Genomic DNA, 16,635 nt, shown 5'->3' on the forward strand with positions numbered 1-16,635 from the left:
TGGCCTCCGTAATTACTTTGCTGGGGAAAGTAAAATACATAGAGTTTTGAGACATTTGGGCTTGATTAGAGCACAAGAATATTTCCAGGAAATGAAAGGATATGTGCTCATTGACGTGATGGATCTGTTTGGGTTGCGTCAAGAAGTTTACTTTGGTGGAGCCACTGTTTCTCAGCGATCCTCAGATCATTCACTCACGTTCTTGACAAATGCAAGATTCCTTGGCTGACACTCATCCCCCCCCCCCGAATCTCAGTCCTTGGGATTTAACTTCTCATTTTTAACAAGCTCCTTCAGCTCAAAGTGAGAGAACCACTGCCCTAGATCAAGAGCAGGAAGGAGGGGAATGTAGAAATATAAAGTGAGACCAGGTTTAAAGATAAATAGACAGATCTCTAGCCATTTTCAGGTCGTTGCAATAGAGAGTAGCTAGAGATTTGTAACGCTATGAGTGTAATCAGCCGTGATTATTCAGAAGGGAGGGCTGGACACAGGAAGAGCGGCCTTGGGGAGCACCGTCGGGAAACAAGTGCTGGAGAAGTCCAGGTGAAGGAGAAAGGTGACCTTAGGAATCAAAAGCCAAGATTATTTGGGAGGCATTTCAGAGATGTCTTAAGAATAACTTGGTGTCCAATTAGAGTGAGAAGTGAGGAAAAGGAAGGAATAAGGAGTGAGTCACTACATTTTCTATTCGGGGGTATCTAGAAAGTTGGCATTGCCGTTAACTAAGACAGAAATCGCAGGTGAGGAAACAATCCGAGGCTAAGGAGAGAAGATAATGAACTTGGTTTCAGTCATGCTGAGTCTAAATTGAGTCTGATACAACAAAGACAGGTGAAGGATCTGTTACAGGCCAGATACTATGTGAAGCAATGGGGAAAAAACAGAAAGATAGAGAACCCCTGTGTGCACAAGACCTACCGCTAACACTGGAGATAGTTGAACAAATGATTGAAAAAATGGCAGGTCTGTGCCATGGCAGGTGAAGCACCAGGGACCTTGGGAGTGCATGGCAAGTGTCCCTGTCACAGTCTGGGATGGGGGCAGTCATTGAGGACTTCCTAGAGGAAGTCTCATTCTTTTAAGACCTGAAGTCGAAGGGAGAAAGAGAAGAGAGGAAATATTAGCTAAAAAGAAGAAACGATATATGCCAAGTCCAGAAGTGATCACGTGTGTGGCACCTTAGAGGAACTGAAAGTTTACTGGAGCTGAAGTGAAGGAGTGAGGTAACGATACTTAGGAAAGAGATGAATTAGGGTAGTGTCCATTCCTCAATAATGAAAAGGTAACAAAACGAAGTGTGTAAATCTGACGGGAGCTTCTTTCTCACTTGTGTCATGGTCCAGAGATGAGCAAATCAGGGGTGATAGTGCACATGAGGGGCCTCCGTTCTCCTTCACATGGGAGTTTCCATCTTTGGGTCCAAGGCTGATTGATGGTCCAGTTCTTATCATTTTGTTCCATAAACACTCCAGAAGGGAACCAGTGGGCTCATTTTAGTGGCAAACCTTAGAAGCAGAACACTTCACTTCTGTCAATCCATCAACCGGAAGCTAGACGTATGCCACAACTAGCTGCAAAAGAGGTGAGCAAATAGAGCCCTGCCTAGCAAATACCCCACAATGTGAAAGAGGCAGAATTAGTAGTATAAGAGAGCAGCCTGCAGCAGAAGCCCTCCAACAAGGAGGCTTGGAAGCAATAGCAAGGCATTCAAACCACATCCTCAAGGAGCTGGGATGAAGAGATTTGCAGGTAGCACTGTAAATAAAGGATTTAATGATGAAACAGGGAGAGTGGTTAAGATGAAGGAAATACAGAACATATGGAGAAAAGTGGGTCTGACCTGGCCATTGCTCAGGGGAAGCTGGAGAATGGAAGGAGTCAGGGATTGTTCTCACGTTTCTGGATGGAAATTGAATGGATGGTGATGTCATGACCGACCTCGAGAGCACAGAAGAAGGCACAGGTGTAGATGGCCCCACAGAAGAGTGGGAAGGATCTGAGTTCAGTTTTAAATAAACACTGAAAGGCAAGGGTAAATATTTAGGAAATAGGGAATAGCTGATCATTGATGTTTTCTGGGTTGGTCATCCAAGGAAAATGTAAAAAGGGAGGCGTGGAAATCAATGAACTGAATACAAGGGGTGGGCAAGGATGTCATGGAAGGCTGACAAGAACGTGATGCCTAAAGAGAAATATCTCAAGTAAGCCAAGGGAAGAAGGAAGAGCAAGAAATAACTAAATATCTATTTAGAACCCAGCACAGACAGGTCGTTTTTCTAAGCTCCTCATTGGGCATTACCTTACAACAATGCAGTGAGGTCATGTTTACCATGGCTTATGTTTTATAGTTGAGAAACCGGAGGTACCAAGATACTAAGGGAGTTGTTCCATCACACACAGTGCAATGGGATTCGAATGCAGGGCGCCCAGCTTCATAGCCTGTGCACTTAGTAAATAGAACAGAGAGGGAGAAGAAACCATTGGACTTGGTGATTCAAAGTGTCTGTGACTGGGATGAGAACAGTTTAGAGGACCAGCACGGTCTTAGTTGTCTCCTCAGAGCATTACGCCAGTGACAAACCAGGAAAAAAAATCATTCTGTAGTCCAATGGATTTGAAAAACGCCACATACCCCTTCCCTTCCTGGCAATTTATTACCCCTGCTAGTGTAATGCATGAGAAGTTCTGTAGGAAACAATTAACCTCATACAACCCCGTGTTTTCCTAACTTATTTGGTCAGGGAGCTACTTTCTTACTACCTATTAGAATAAGATATCACGTGTTGGCAGGTATTTTGGGAGATTGGTGGAGTCAGTGAGTAAGTGGTACAGTGGTGAAAAATTAAGATAAAATAAACCTTAACACATTTGAGGGTTGAATGAAGCAGAAAGGGTGAGGGGGTGAAGCTCCAGTGAGGGGGTAGGGGTGGGATGGGCAAGCTCAACCAGGAGAGAAAGCTCTGCTGGACTCCTTCCTCTAGGACGTCTGGGCTGCTCACCTCCATCACCACTGATGTCCTCATCCTGTACAGCCTACCGTTTACTGGCTGCGTCTAATGCCTATTTGAAGCTCTCCTTTGACAGGGTTTTGTCATCTTGACTCTTGCTGCCATGACGCAGTTAAAAAGAGAACATTATGAAACGTTTACCGTGAGCTGGACACTCTAACTTCGCTCCACGCTCATGACGTCATTGTGTCTGCAGAGCACGTACACTGTATCATTTCCCACCTCGCAGATGAGAACTCTGAGATTGAGGTGAAACAAGTTGTCTAAAGCCACAGCTGCTGAGAGATGGAGCCATGAGACTCCATCCCAAATTTGTGTGATTCCCCAATTTGTGTGTCCCAGAGCCATCGTTCTGGACAGAGTAGGATCAAAGAATCATCTGAGTGAATGAGTGAGTAAGTGAATGTAAATAGTTTCGGTGACCTATGGCCACTTTTCTGAGTGCATCTGCGTTAAAATTACAATCTGAGCATATCCCCTGTACGTAAACATCAGTGGGTGACAGTGTAAGGTAGAATGACGGTGGCCTGTTCCCGAAATGCAGGAAGGCTATTCAGAAAGCGTGCTGAAATGTTTAGCTAGCTACCGAGTTACCAGCTGTGGCATTACCTCTAAGCAAGGAGCTGTTTATCATCTGCTCTTGAATATCGGCTGGAAGGTTTCCCCTTAGCCCCAGATATTAAGGGAGTCACAGCTAAACAACGACTGTGTTGACTGGGTAAACATACTTCCTTTTTATCACCTTTCCCCCAGCAGTAGTACTGTATTGAGTTACAGCCTTATTCATTGCTTCTTCTCCAGAAAGACACTTTGAAAAATTGGGCCTTTGTAATAATATTGACAACAAAAGCAGGTGTTGTCACCTCCCATTAGCATTAATTTAATCGGTGATTCACCAAAATAGACAACTAATCCCGCCCTGTGGTGGGCCTTCCTGGGAGAGATGAGGAATAACAGGAATAAACACCATTGCAGAAAAGGTAGCGAGACAACCTTTTGGGGAGTATTAAATGTAAGCTATATAAATATTTGTTTTCCTTTTATCAGTAATGAAAAGTTCCTAATTCATTCTGTACAGGGAAGACCATCGTAGGGGTATGGATAATTGGTCTTGAAAGACAATTAATATCTGTCAGGAACACATACAACACACACAGGTTTTGCAAACAGTCAGTCCCTTTGCCCCCTTTTTCTCTGTTGTTCTGTTTATTGTGCCCAGTTAATGTGCTCTTTTGCCATAATAATCTCCAGCTAAATGGTAATTGCTCTATTGACGGCATTACTGTACATTTTTGACAGATCATTATTCATACTTAACCACTTGGCCTGGAATAAATGTTAAAGCAATTACCACTGAGAGCTTTTCTATGAGAAAATTGAGGCAAAGTTTAGAGATAATCAAAATGCAAAGCTGATCATGATAGCAATTGGAAAAATGGCAAATCCTATTAAACAGATTTTTATTAGCCAAGTTGATGCCAGTAGATATTATCTGGTAATTTAGTCTTATTAAAAAGAAAATAAAGCAGCTAATTGTTTACTATTCTGGAACTTATTCCAGCTTGCAATTTGCAACTGAAATTAGGCTTTATGTGGCTCATCTATTTTGTCACATTGAAATATGAAATTGTTTGGTACAAAGCACATCTGCTCAGTGCTTCTTACATTACCGGAAAAATCCCTCATTCAATATGTTTTGTACCTGTTGAGGCATTATGGATGGATTAATTTATAGCAACTAATATAAAAGCTAATATTCAGTGTATTTTTTATGATGTCAAATGTTTTGAAAGTCTGTATTTCCAAAGATTAAATTTTATCCCTGTGCTATCTTACTTCGTATTCGAACGTTGAGACAAGTGATTCTGTTTTCATCAGCTCGGAAGGCAACGAGCTTCTGAAAGCAGTACGGATGTATGTTCTAGTCGATAGAAATAAGAAATCAAGCGTGGACCCCAAATTTAAGTCTATCAATGAAAGGAACATGGGAATTTTTAAATTTTACAAGCAAAGCTCTCTATTAATTATGTCATGATGAAAAATTTTAATGACCTAAAATTGATTTTAATATCCATGGTGACAGTTTTGTTTTGTCCTTTCTTGATCTTACTTTACACTTTAAAATCAGCACATTCTCGTAAGCTGGCTCTTTAGGATAAGTAAAAACAAAAGCTACACTTTCTTATTTCATGATCCAAATGGCTCATGGAAAAGTAAACTTGGAGGATGACAATATTTGGAAAATTGTCTTTTCAGGTAATCTTTCCATACTAAGTTGAGAAATTGTGTAAGACAAAGCTTGACAAAAGCCCATTTTAATTTCTGCACAGAACTCCCTTCTTCCCTACTTCTTAAAGGCTGCTGAGCTGAAAGTTTCGTGTGATTCAGTCTTTGGACTAAAATCTGGAGCAAAGCTCTAATGAGAGATATGTACCGAGAGAGGGAAATCCTTAGGCGGAGAATGTAACATTTTACTGGCCCCTACTGAATCATGAGCCCCGTTTGAAAACTATCATTAAAATTCAGAAAACCGATTACTGATATGCTGATATTGTTATCTTGGGAGGTATAGTTATCAAGGTCTCCTCCGTTGGTTGCTCTAGTTTTTGTATTAATGAATATTTTGTTGTTGTTGTTGTTGTTTTTGGGATTTGTTTTTGTTTTCCCCCCACAGTTCGTAAAAGGAGAGACTTTCTTTTAATAAGTCCATAAAACATTGAATGGATTTTTCCCTCTGTCTTCTGTCAGATTCTTCTCCCAAAAGAGCCCTTTAAAAAGTCTAAAAGTATACATTTCACAGTCAGATAAGGAGTGGCCATTTGTAAAAACACTCATTCTGTTTTTTGTTCCTGGGGTTGGTCTTATCAAACTGATAGTGTTTGAGATAATGGACTCCCTGTTGTTTCAAAATCTTTCCTATAGTAACATCTCTTCTTTTTAAAGAGACTTCCCTGTAAGTTTTCTGGATGTTCTAAAAGTCTAGCGGCCAAAAGAGCAAAGAATGTGACAGGATTGCAGTTCTCCTAATGCTATGATTGTTATCTTAAATTGATTCATGATAGAATACGTTTATTTCAAAATTCAAATGGACTGTTTATCCACTCTGGCTTGTATGTGCTGAATTATTTTATTTTCAATATCGACGCAAAGCTAAATAAAGTTGAGATTTTTTTCCCCAACATTTTTATCTAATGCTGAGTTTGCATGATACATTGTATAAGTGGGCTTAAAATGACTGAGTTATTTTCATTTGATTTTGAAAACCTGAAAAAAAAAAAATCCATGGGCCTTCATACTTGAATGTATGTAGACTGTGGACTGTGTTTACTACCATGATTAATACCATATATATTCTGCAGTCATCGCATCATTTCATTATTTCTTTGTACAGCTTTTGAACTAACATCCTTGTCCCTTTTCTCTTGGATATTGACATACCAGGAATCTGAGCGTGGGACTTTCTTTCTGACCTTAGCCTGGGCATAGACCCAAGACTCTATTCTCCCATTAGGGCATCGTGTCATGAATTTAATGTATGCTTTCTACTGAATAATTTTAGTCTTGTGAAGACCCAAAACAATTGAACCATATGTGTCTCATGTCAGCCACATAATGAAAGGGCTAAGTCACAGAACAATAAACAACTAAGTGCTTTATATTCTTCTCCTTGAAGGGTTTTACGCATTGATTCTGCCCAATTTATTCTAAAAGGACTTTTTGCCCCCTTAGAATTACTCTTTTACCCTCTTCTATTTTCTATTAACACAGGGTAGAAAAATGATAGATGCTTAATTGCTGACAAACAGTATTGATAGTAAATGGCCAGAGACCAAGTAAAGATAAAGGACAAAGATAAAGATTGAAAACTCTCAGTAGTCTTGGAAAGCAACTATATCCTAAGCCTAGAACCCACCCAGTACTGATAAATTGGCCAGCAAGTCTTTGTTTTCCTGTTCTCTCTTTTTCTGTTATACCGGAACGATTTCTCACTAGCAAAATTATTTAAAACTTAGTTTTCAATGAGATCTGAAAAAAATATTACTAGTTTTTGGTGACCTCATCAAATAAAAAAACTCATGGACATTTTCTAGGGGGTTGGATAGTGTTCCATGTGGAAAGCTTCATCTCTCAGTCCCTGAAGTGCCTTCCAGTCATTTGGTATCATTCCTAGTTTGACTGTCTCCACAGGCCATTGGATGGTAGCAATGGAGGTTGGCTCTCTCCTGGGCTCTGTATATTCCCTTCCCTAAAACAGCAGCAACTGCTTGAATTTCTCCAAATACACATAGATTTGGGGCAGTAGTGCCTTCTAACATAATGGCGTTAAAAATTCATCAAAATTATAGCATAAATAATTGAAGACTCTCCAGTGTTTTCTTCAAATTCATTTCCCTCTCTTCTTTCCACTCCTCCATTCTTGATCTCTCCTGGACACATCATGTCCCTTGTGTCCATTCTCATCAACGAGCTTATAGTTTTAGGGGGGGAAATATTATACAACAGAGTTTGGGGAACTCAAAGTTGCGGAAGTTAGTTCCAAATGGGAGTACTGGGAAAAGTTTTATGGGCCATAAATTTCTATCTTAGCCTCAAAGTGCCATGTGAGTTTAGCAAGCAAGGATGGGGAGAACATCCTTCAGAATTAAGCGACGATATTTGCAGTGTGAAGTTTGATTCCAGCATTCCCCCTGAGGGCAGAGGATGCAGGATGGAAAGAAATGTGCAAGGGAGTGTCAGCTCTTCCTTGGTCCCCCATGACTCATGACTACCCCAGTCTTTGACAGACTGCCCTGCCTCAGTTTCCAGGATTTGATTTCCTTGCGATTCATTTTCAGTTTTCAATGCCATCTTGGGCCTCCCCTAGCAATTCTTCTTATCTTTTCTGATGATTTCAGCTTTTTATTCTTTTCCTCCACCACTCTCCTTAATGACTTCAGTTGTCAGGTAGATGGCATTTCTGACTCCTTGAACACAATAATCCCTTGACATCACTCAGATAATTTAGGGTCCCAGTTAAGAGAATAATGTCTGGAGTTGAACCCTGGGGCAGGTTTCTTGCTATTTCTGTACCTGGTTTCTTCATCTTTTAATAGGGATCATAATAGTGCCTACTCTAGAAGACTACTGTGGTGAAGTTTCAGTGAATTACAACATGAAGAGTGCAGAGTGATAACCCGTACTAGTGCTCACCATTACCGTCACACATTTCTCTACAGATTCTCTAGTTCACCACTCAGCTTCTAGTATTGGCCACACCATGCTAGCACAGCACTTCAACAGCGCCAGGGCTGAAATTGAGTGTAGAACCCCTCATTTTCATCCTCCATACAAGACTCCATTGCCCATCATGTCCGTGGTGCCCTCTGGAACTTCTCTTTTCACGTGCCGCCTACACGTGGACCACCTGCCTTCCGCACTTTTCCTCATACTCAGCCTCATACTTCTGCTAGAGAAACAGGAAGAACCCCGAGGTGATATAAATTGCTTGCCTTCTGAGCTGTTGGTCTACTTATGTTTTCCTAAGGACCTTAATTATTATTATTATTTTCTTTTTTTAAAGTGAGATAATCCTACTAGTAGGTAACATTGAGAGTGCCAGCACTATTCCAAGTATTTGAGAGAGGTTAAATCATTTCATATTCGGGTCAGCTCTATTAGGTATTATTATTCCCATTTCATTGAAGCAGACAGTGCGGCTCAAGTAGATGAGGCAGCATCCAGTACATTCTAACAGCTGGCCGAGTCAGGTTCCAGACCGTACTGGAGGGAGCTCATAACTTACGCTCTTAGGCCCTACAACGTTGTCTCCTTTGTAAACTTCCGAATAAGGACCTGGGACGTTATAGCCCTTAAATGTTAGCTCATTTTCTCTTAGAAATTAAACTAGTCTTTAAAATGTTATCAAAATAATATATAAACATCATTAAAAATGCAAATAGAACAGAAGATACAAAGTGAAAACTGAAAGTTTACTTATCTTTTTCTCCTAATTCCATTCCCCAAGAGAAACGTATTCTGGTGCAGCCCTCCAAAATGTTCTACACATATTTGAGCATCAGTACAAATATCACATGTGCATTTATACATATAATATGAATGGATATATTGCGTGCATATATATTTGTTAATGGATGAAGTCATTATAAATAGGCAGTCTTCTGCAGAGAGACATGGAAACCTAGCACATTGGACACCTGAAGATACTTTTTAAACATCCTCCTTTATTTTTCATAATAATGATAAAGTAAAAAGTAATAATGCTCAAGAAAGAAATACAAGATGTGAAAACGTATATTAAAATTTGTATATGTAAACTTCATATATATGCGTATATACATATATAAGCCATGCTAGTAAAAATCCAAAAATAAGGATGATAAATACTGTGGTACATTAAAAGAAGATAATGAATTAATATTTTAACTGCATATATGTTCTTCAAAAAAAAAAAAAACAAACTTATACCTACATATTGGTCTGTCACAGTAGTGAACTTATCAACGATTCTGCACTGTCAGGTTTAATTGTATAAAACTATCGCCAGACTTGTCAAACTATCTTCACTTACTGTTGACTGAGGTACACTTTTTGTTAGTTTTAATCTTGAAAAGTTTCCTTCACATAAGACAATATATACACAAATTAAGGAAAGTCTTAAATGTAGAGAGTCTAGCAAAAATTCATAAAATTTCATTTCATAAAAATTCCAGAATTTGCAATCTTTTCCATGTCTTTTTTTTCCCTTTAGGATAGATTTTAGCATCTTTCTGATATACATGTAGTCAAAAATTTCCCACTAAAATACCCTCACCAGAAAATACATTGTAAATTTCTACCATATTTTGTAAGAACTTTCAAAATTCACAGTGGTTCAGAATTGTTCAAGCTTTTCCTGAAATCAGTTTGTGCCCCCACTCCCTACGTTTAAGTAGTAGATTCAAAATAAACTATGATAGCACAGTGATTGAAAAGATTAAAAAACAGAACTGGAGTTCTTACTCTCAAATTGAACCTATGTTGCTGAGTCAAGGGTCAGCTCTATCATTGGAAGTTCTCTGAATTAACTTTTTAAGATAACACAAGATTTATTAAGGAATAAGTAATAAAAATGTACTATTTTGAAGTTTGCATATAGATTATTAAAACTCAACCATAACTACATGCATTGTTTCAAACTTTTTTTTCAGGAAGAAGTATTTTATCACTGTCATTTAAGAAATGCCAGTGCCCAGTGATAACGAAATGCAGACGGGATATAGTCTCTTTCACAAATGTTTTTAAACAGGTGCAGAGAATGCATTTCATCACTGCCTGCACTGGAGGGGACCTGCTCCCACTCTGCCCGGGCCACATTCACTGCTTCCACACCAGTCCCTTCATGGAACAATAGAGAGACCTTTCCAGATCGGTACATAAAGGTCTACCTCATTCCTTTTCATGACCACAAAATATCTTCCTGAATAGATACAGCCATACTGTCACATTCTGATAAGTGCTAAAATGTTTATTGGTACAAAAGAGTGATACAATGTACATTGCCGGACATGCATCTTTGCACACATCTGTAGGACAAATTCTTGCAAGTCTGTTTCTTCCTAAGTCCCATATGCTTCTCCATAAGTCTTACTCCCCAAAATGCCCCATCAAGAAATCACTGTGGCTGTGGCCATCATTATTACTATTTTTTTTTTAACTTTCAGCCTCTTACTTTGTCCTTTTCTTCATCTCTTCTCATCCTATTCCATCCTGTATGTCACCACCAGATGGTTCTTCTAAACTAGTCTTTTCCTGATGTTCCTCCTCTGTTCAAGAATCCATCCCCACTGACATTGGCTTATGACAATGGCTCACAGTCAGTCGTCTTCAGAGAAAGTTCTACAAATGTGGGAAGTGTCTGAGGACCTACCACTGGGGCACTGAGGTATGGGATGTGCAGCTTAAATAGTAACCACTTATCCCCTCTCCACACTGACCACTTACCTCTTCTACAGAACAATTTTACTTTTGTTGGCCTTACATTTCCTGTATATTTTATATATTTTTATATACTCCACTTGATATTTCATATGAAGACATATTTTTACTCTGTGTGTGTGTATGTGTGCAAACTAGAACATAGGCACCACAAAGACAATTTTTATATATATGATCATTTTATTTTGGGCCAAATGTATCTCAGGTGTCTGCAGTCATGCCCAGCATATAGATAGTAGATGCTCAAATATTTGTTGAATAAACCCCCCCACACACACACGTTAAAACAAAGTCCACAGTTCTGTTTTTTGTTTTTTTTTTTTCTTATCTCTCAATGGTTATTTCCAGGCTTACAAGGCTTACTTTTTCACTAATTCCATTAATCTGAAATTAGATCAGTCTTCTGCATACTCCATCTTTATTCCTGTATTAGTTTTCTGGAGCTGCGTAGCTAAGTATCACAAACTGAGTGGCTTAAACAACTGAAGTTTGTTGTTTCATAGTTCTGGAGGTCAGAGGTTCAGGATCAAGGTGTCAGCAGGGTCATGCTCCCTCTGAAGGCACAGAAGAAGGCTCTATTCCAGGCCTATTTCCTAGCTTCTGCTAGTTCCTTGGACTGTGGAGGCAGAATTCCAATCTTCACATGCCAGTGTGTCTGTGTCCAAATTTCCCCTTTTTATAAGGACACCAGCTATATTAGATTAGAGGCCCACCCGATATCAGTGTGATCTCATCCTAACTCATTATATCTCAGCAACCCTATTCGCCCATAAGCTTACATTCTGAGGTACTGGAGATTAGAACTTTGACATATGGATTTTGGAGAGCATATACCAACCCATAGCAATTCCTTCTCCTTGTCTCTACTCTTTCTGTCCCTTCTTCCTGGAATGCTTTGTTTTTCCTCCTACCTATCTGTCACTCGAAGACTTCAATTCTCATACCATCAGAAAATTAAACCCTACTTACACTTCAATAGCTTGATATTTTTTTCTTTTGTCTCTTCTCCTTGATAGCAAGGTGCTTAAGAACATGATAGATAGATAGATAGATAGATAGATAGATAGATAGATAGATAGATAGATAATAGATGGGGGAGGGAAGGATAGGGAAAGGAGAAGAGAAGAGAAGAGAAGAGAAGAGAAGAGAAGAGAAGAGAAGAAGGAAGGAAGGAAGGAAGGAAGGAAGGAAGGAAGGAAGGAAGGAAGGAAAGAAAGAGAAAGAAAGAAAGAAAGAAAGAAAGAAAGAAAGAAAGAAAGAAAGAAAGAAGAAAGAAAGAAAGAGGGAGAGGAGGGGAAGGAAGGGAGGGAGGAAAGGAGGGAGGAAGGAAGGAAGGAACCCATTGCCTAGGGAAGTGCTCTGCTCAAAATACCACCAATAATAGCTAAATGATGAGTAATTGAGATTTCCTCACAATTTGCAGAACTGTCAAGAATGGAGAGGATACCTAAGAAACATTTTGCCAGTAAAAATCCAGCCCTGATCAGGCAGCAAAGGCTTAAGTCCCTCGCATTGCCAAGGATATTTTATAATAATAATAGCTAAGATTTATTGAAGACCCATCAAATGCTGGACACTGCTCTAAACTCCTCACATACTAATGAATGTAATCATCACCATAACCCTGAGAGATAATATAATTATCATCCACCTTTATTTGATGAAGGGATTCTCAGAGAGGTTAAGTAACTTGTTCAGGGTCCTATGCTACTTAATGATTTCTTGGGAGTTGTACCAGTCTGTTTGGCTCCAGAGACCATGCATTCGAAATGACTACTCTAAATTCCCTACTTGTTAAGGAGATCAAAACCATATCTCTAATCCACACACCCTCTAAGGGGTAAGATTTGGATAGAATCTTGTCAGGAATTATGGGGATGTGTAATAAATCTTTTTCATTCACTTTTACCAGTTCCCTCCCATTGTCTGCTTCCCTGTTCGATATTTCCCTGCGTCTCTCCATTCAGATTTGAGAATCACTCAAGCTGGGTCAGGCATCCTCACCCACCGCACAAGAAACCTCTTTAAGAGGACAGATGGCTTGTGCTCCCTTTCTGACTTGCAAACCTGGAGAAATGTCTGTGCATTGCCGGGCACAGCTGGATATCTGCTCAGTGGCTTCATCTCACCTTGACTTTGGAGACCACAGATGAAGCCCACTCCATCTGAGAATGTTATGACTGTGTTGAAATTCTTAGTTGATAGCAGCTCTAGAGAGAACCCAAGTCTGCGTCTACCTGCTGAAATCTTTCAACATAGCAGCATTAAGTTGAAACCCTGCATTAAAGAGGACGTAAAAGATGGCTTTATTAGAAAGCTATTAATAAGAACCATTTTATGATTATTCTGTGAAGAAGCAGTTAAAAATTTCTAATTTTAGATATGAAGTTTGCTTTTCCTAGATTATCCAAAAGAATCTCTTAGCCAAGAAAAGTGTAGACGATAAACAGCTTATAATATGACTTCTAGAAATTGATCTCCACAGTCAAGGTAAATGGATTGCAAGTATTGATTAATACTTTGGAATGAATACCATTTCATAATTTTTAATTAACCACAAGGTAATATTTAATGGAAACTACATAATGTAATATATATGAATTTGAAAAATGGGAAGGTAAAAGAGTTCTGTCCCTTAGTCCCATTGTGGTAAAAAGTAATTGCCTGGAGTGACCAGTTTGTTATCATGTTTTCTTCTCTGGTAATTCTAGATTATTAATGTCCCAAAGCACAAAGCGATGCTGTTATATTAATTCTCTTGGCCTTGATATGATCTATCACACGATTTAAGACCCATGCATTTTGTCGCCGTTTAAAATGGATTGTTATTAACCCCGTGAAAGAAAAAAACACAAAACAAAAAGACAAGAAGATTATGGAACTAGAGAAGAAATTCACCTGTGTGTGTTTTCTTTTGGAAACACTAGCAAGACTAAATATGATTAGTTTTGCCATAGATACCTGGCATTGAAGTAGGAGGCAAAAGATTTATACTTGGTGGCAAAGCATTAAATACTTTAGGTGTCCCATCAGTGTGTAGCCTTCCTGTAGGAGTGGAAACAATAAAGGTACAGTCTTCACATAGAGAGCGATTAGAAGTACTGTGTGTGTTGCAGGAAGAGCTCAGAATTTAAATGAACCATTTATGCCTCTGCTGCCCTAGGGCAAGTACAAGGTACATTAATAATGCAGTGTTTATTTGAAATATTTTATTATAACCCGTATTTATTACTACAAAATCTAAACAGCAGAAAAAAGCCAGTATTGCACAGGTTCAGCATTCTGGACAAGTTATTTTCAAAATAGGATTCTTGGCAAATTATATCATTTCTTTCAATACTTCACCTGTGACACTATAAATAATACATATTTATTTAAGTAGTGGTATTATACACTGCTACCTGTGTTGTACATAATTTATAGAAAATGATCTACCAACACGGGTGGGTAATGTTCTCCGTGAAAGTAAATGGTTGGAACTTAAAAGTAATGAGGAGCTCTAAGGGTTGTGTAATATTAGCTGGAGTAAATTAGACTCCTTAACACGTTACTTCATATTTTCCAAAAATCGTAATCAACTTGCCTTCAGCGATAAATATGAGGACAATTATTAATGGAGTTTCTCATGAGTCAATTGACCTACTTACTAAATATATAGAAAGTAACGTGAGAATGACGTTACATTTCCTCCTTCTGAGGTGGCCACCGCCGAGCTGTATTTCCTAGCATCAAGTAAGTGGTGGAGAAACTAGAACTGCGTCTGAAGTCATTCAGATCTCCTTGTTGTGCATGGTGGTATGTCATCTTGGAACTGAACAACCCTCCATAATATCTGGCTTGAGCGCTCTTTAGCTGTATGATTTGGGCGAGTTTTTTCACCTTTCTGCCTTTCCGTATCCTCTCTGAACAATAATATCCTCCTCACAGCGTCAGCAGAGGAATGCAATAAGGGAAACTATGCAAAACTTAACTGCCCAGTGCTCAACAAATAGGATTTTGTTTCTTGCAATGGACCTTTGCACGGAGGAAGAGTGCTTACTGCATAGTAGCTTAGTACCTGGCTGTCCGTCCCTCTTTCTCGGCAAGCCGGTTATTCTTAGGAAGGAAACTTAACCTCTTTCATCTTTGCATGCCCTGCAATGAGCAAAAGGACCTGGCACTTGGTAGTTCCGGTTGACACATTAATACGATTCCCTCTGATGTCTTCTGGCGTCTTGGACAGAGTCTTTCTTTGGTCTGGCCCAAAGAGGAAGTTCTGATAGATCTCTGGCACATGTGAAGGATTGTACCCTAAGATGGAATACATTTTTGGTTTTTGGGGTTTTTTAAAAATTTTTTTCTCTCTTGTTCTTCTTAATAAAAAGATATCCCTTGAAACTTCTTAGGTTTTTACTTAAGTTGCAGAATTCCAAAATATACTTTTAAAATAATACCTTGAAATATTTGCCCCTCTGGAAAGTCAGTCACCATGTTTGCATAGGCAGACTATCTGGCAAACACTCTATGTACTTCTCCCATAATAATAATGCTGTGAGAATCTGTCCAGAGAACACTGTAATATGGTAAAACCATCACACAAGATTCCAGGCCCCCTTTCTTGATCATGTCTTTAAACTTGTCTGAGCTTTATTTTCTTTTCCTGTGAAATAGAGAAAATAGAAAATCCACTCTGATTTTGATCAGATTGAGTACATGGTAGATGCTCTAAAAATGCAAGATTGGCTTTGTTATTTCTTTTTATTTCTTATAATAATTTTTTATTATGTTATGTTAGTCACCATACAGTACATCCTTAGTTTTTGATGCAATGTTCCATGATTCATTATTTGCGTATAACACCCAGCGCACCATGCAATATGTGCCCTCCTTAATACCCATCACCGGCCTATCCCAATCCCCCACCCCCCTCCCCTCTGAAGCCCTCAGTTTGTTTCCCAGAGTCCATAGTTTCTCATGGTTCTGTTATTTCTATAGATGGAACTAACACTAGTTTCCAAGACAAAAAGAAGAAAATTAATTTTTAGTGGCTACCTTCTGCCAGCTAAGCACTGTGCCAAGAATTTTTCAAATATTATCTCATTTAAACCTGCAAGGACTTCTGTAAGTGAAGTGATATTAACTCCCTTTATTATCCAAGGAAAGTACTGGGTGAAATTAACCAAGATCATATGATGAATAAGCAATGAGGCAGGATTCAAAAGCAACTTTCTTCTCACCTGTCAAACTGCATAAAAGGCTACTCAAATAAAGTGGAGAATATTCTAACATCATGATGTGTTATAATAATTGTTGCTAATTTTATTTTATTTCTATTCGGTTAACAAAAGTGCTTTCACATCTATTATAAGTCCTAGCAATAACTTCCTCTTGTATGCACAGGAAATGTGCTAGTACTTCGCATGCAATGTCATCAGTCTCCAAAATAAATTACACGGTGGGTATGGTCCTCATTTAATAGACGTAGAAACTGAGGCTGAAATGGCTAAGTAACCTGGCCTTGCCACCGGCTCATAAGCGATGGCCTAGCACTCCTGCTCCAGTCTGATACCCATTCTTTCTGGAGCTGCTTCCACCATCTATGTTAGCTGTGTCGGCTTCTTTTGAGCAACACAATAAACAAAGGGGCAGATGATATAGTCTCCATACCACA

The sequence above is a fragment of the Ursus americanus genome, chromosome 27 (genome assembly GCF_024610735.1).
Source record: "Ursus americanus isolate L20-20 chromosome 27, mUrsAme1.1.p, whole genome shotgun sequence".
Taxonomy (NCBI): Eukaryota; Metazoa; Chordata; class Mammalia; order Carnivora; family Ursidae; genus Ursus; species Ursus americanus.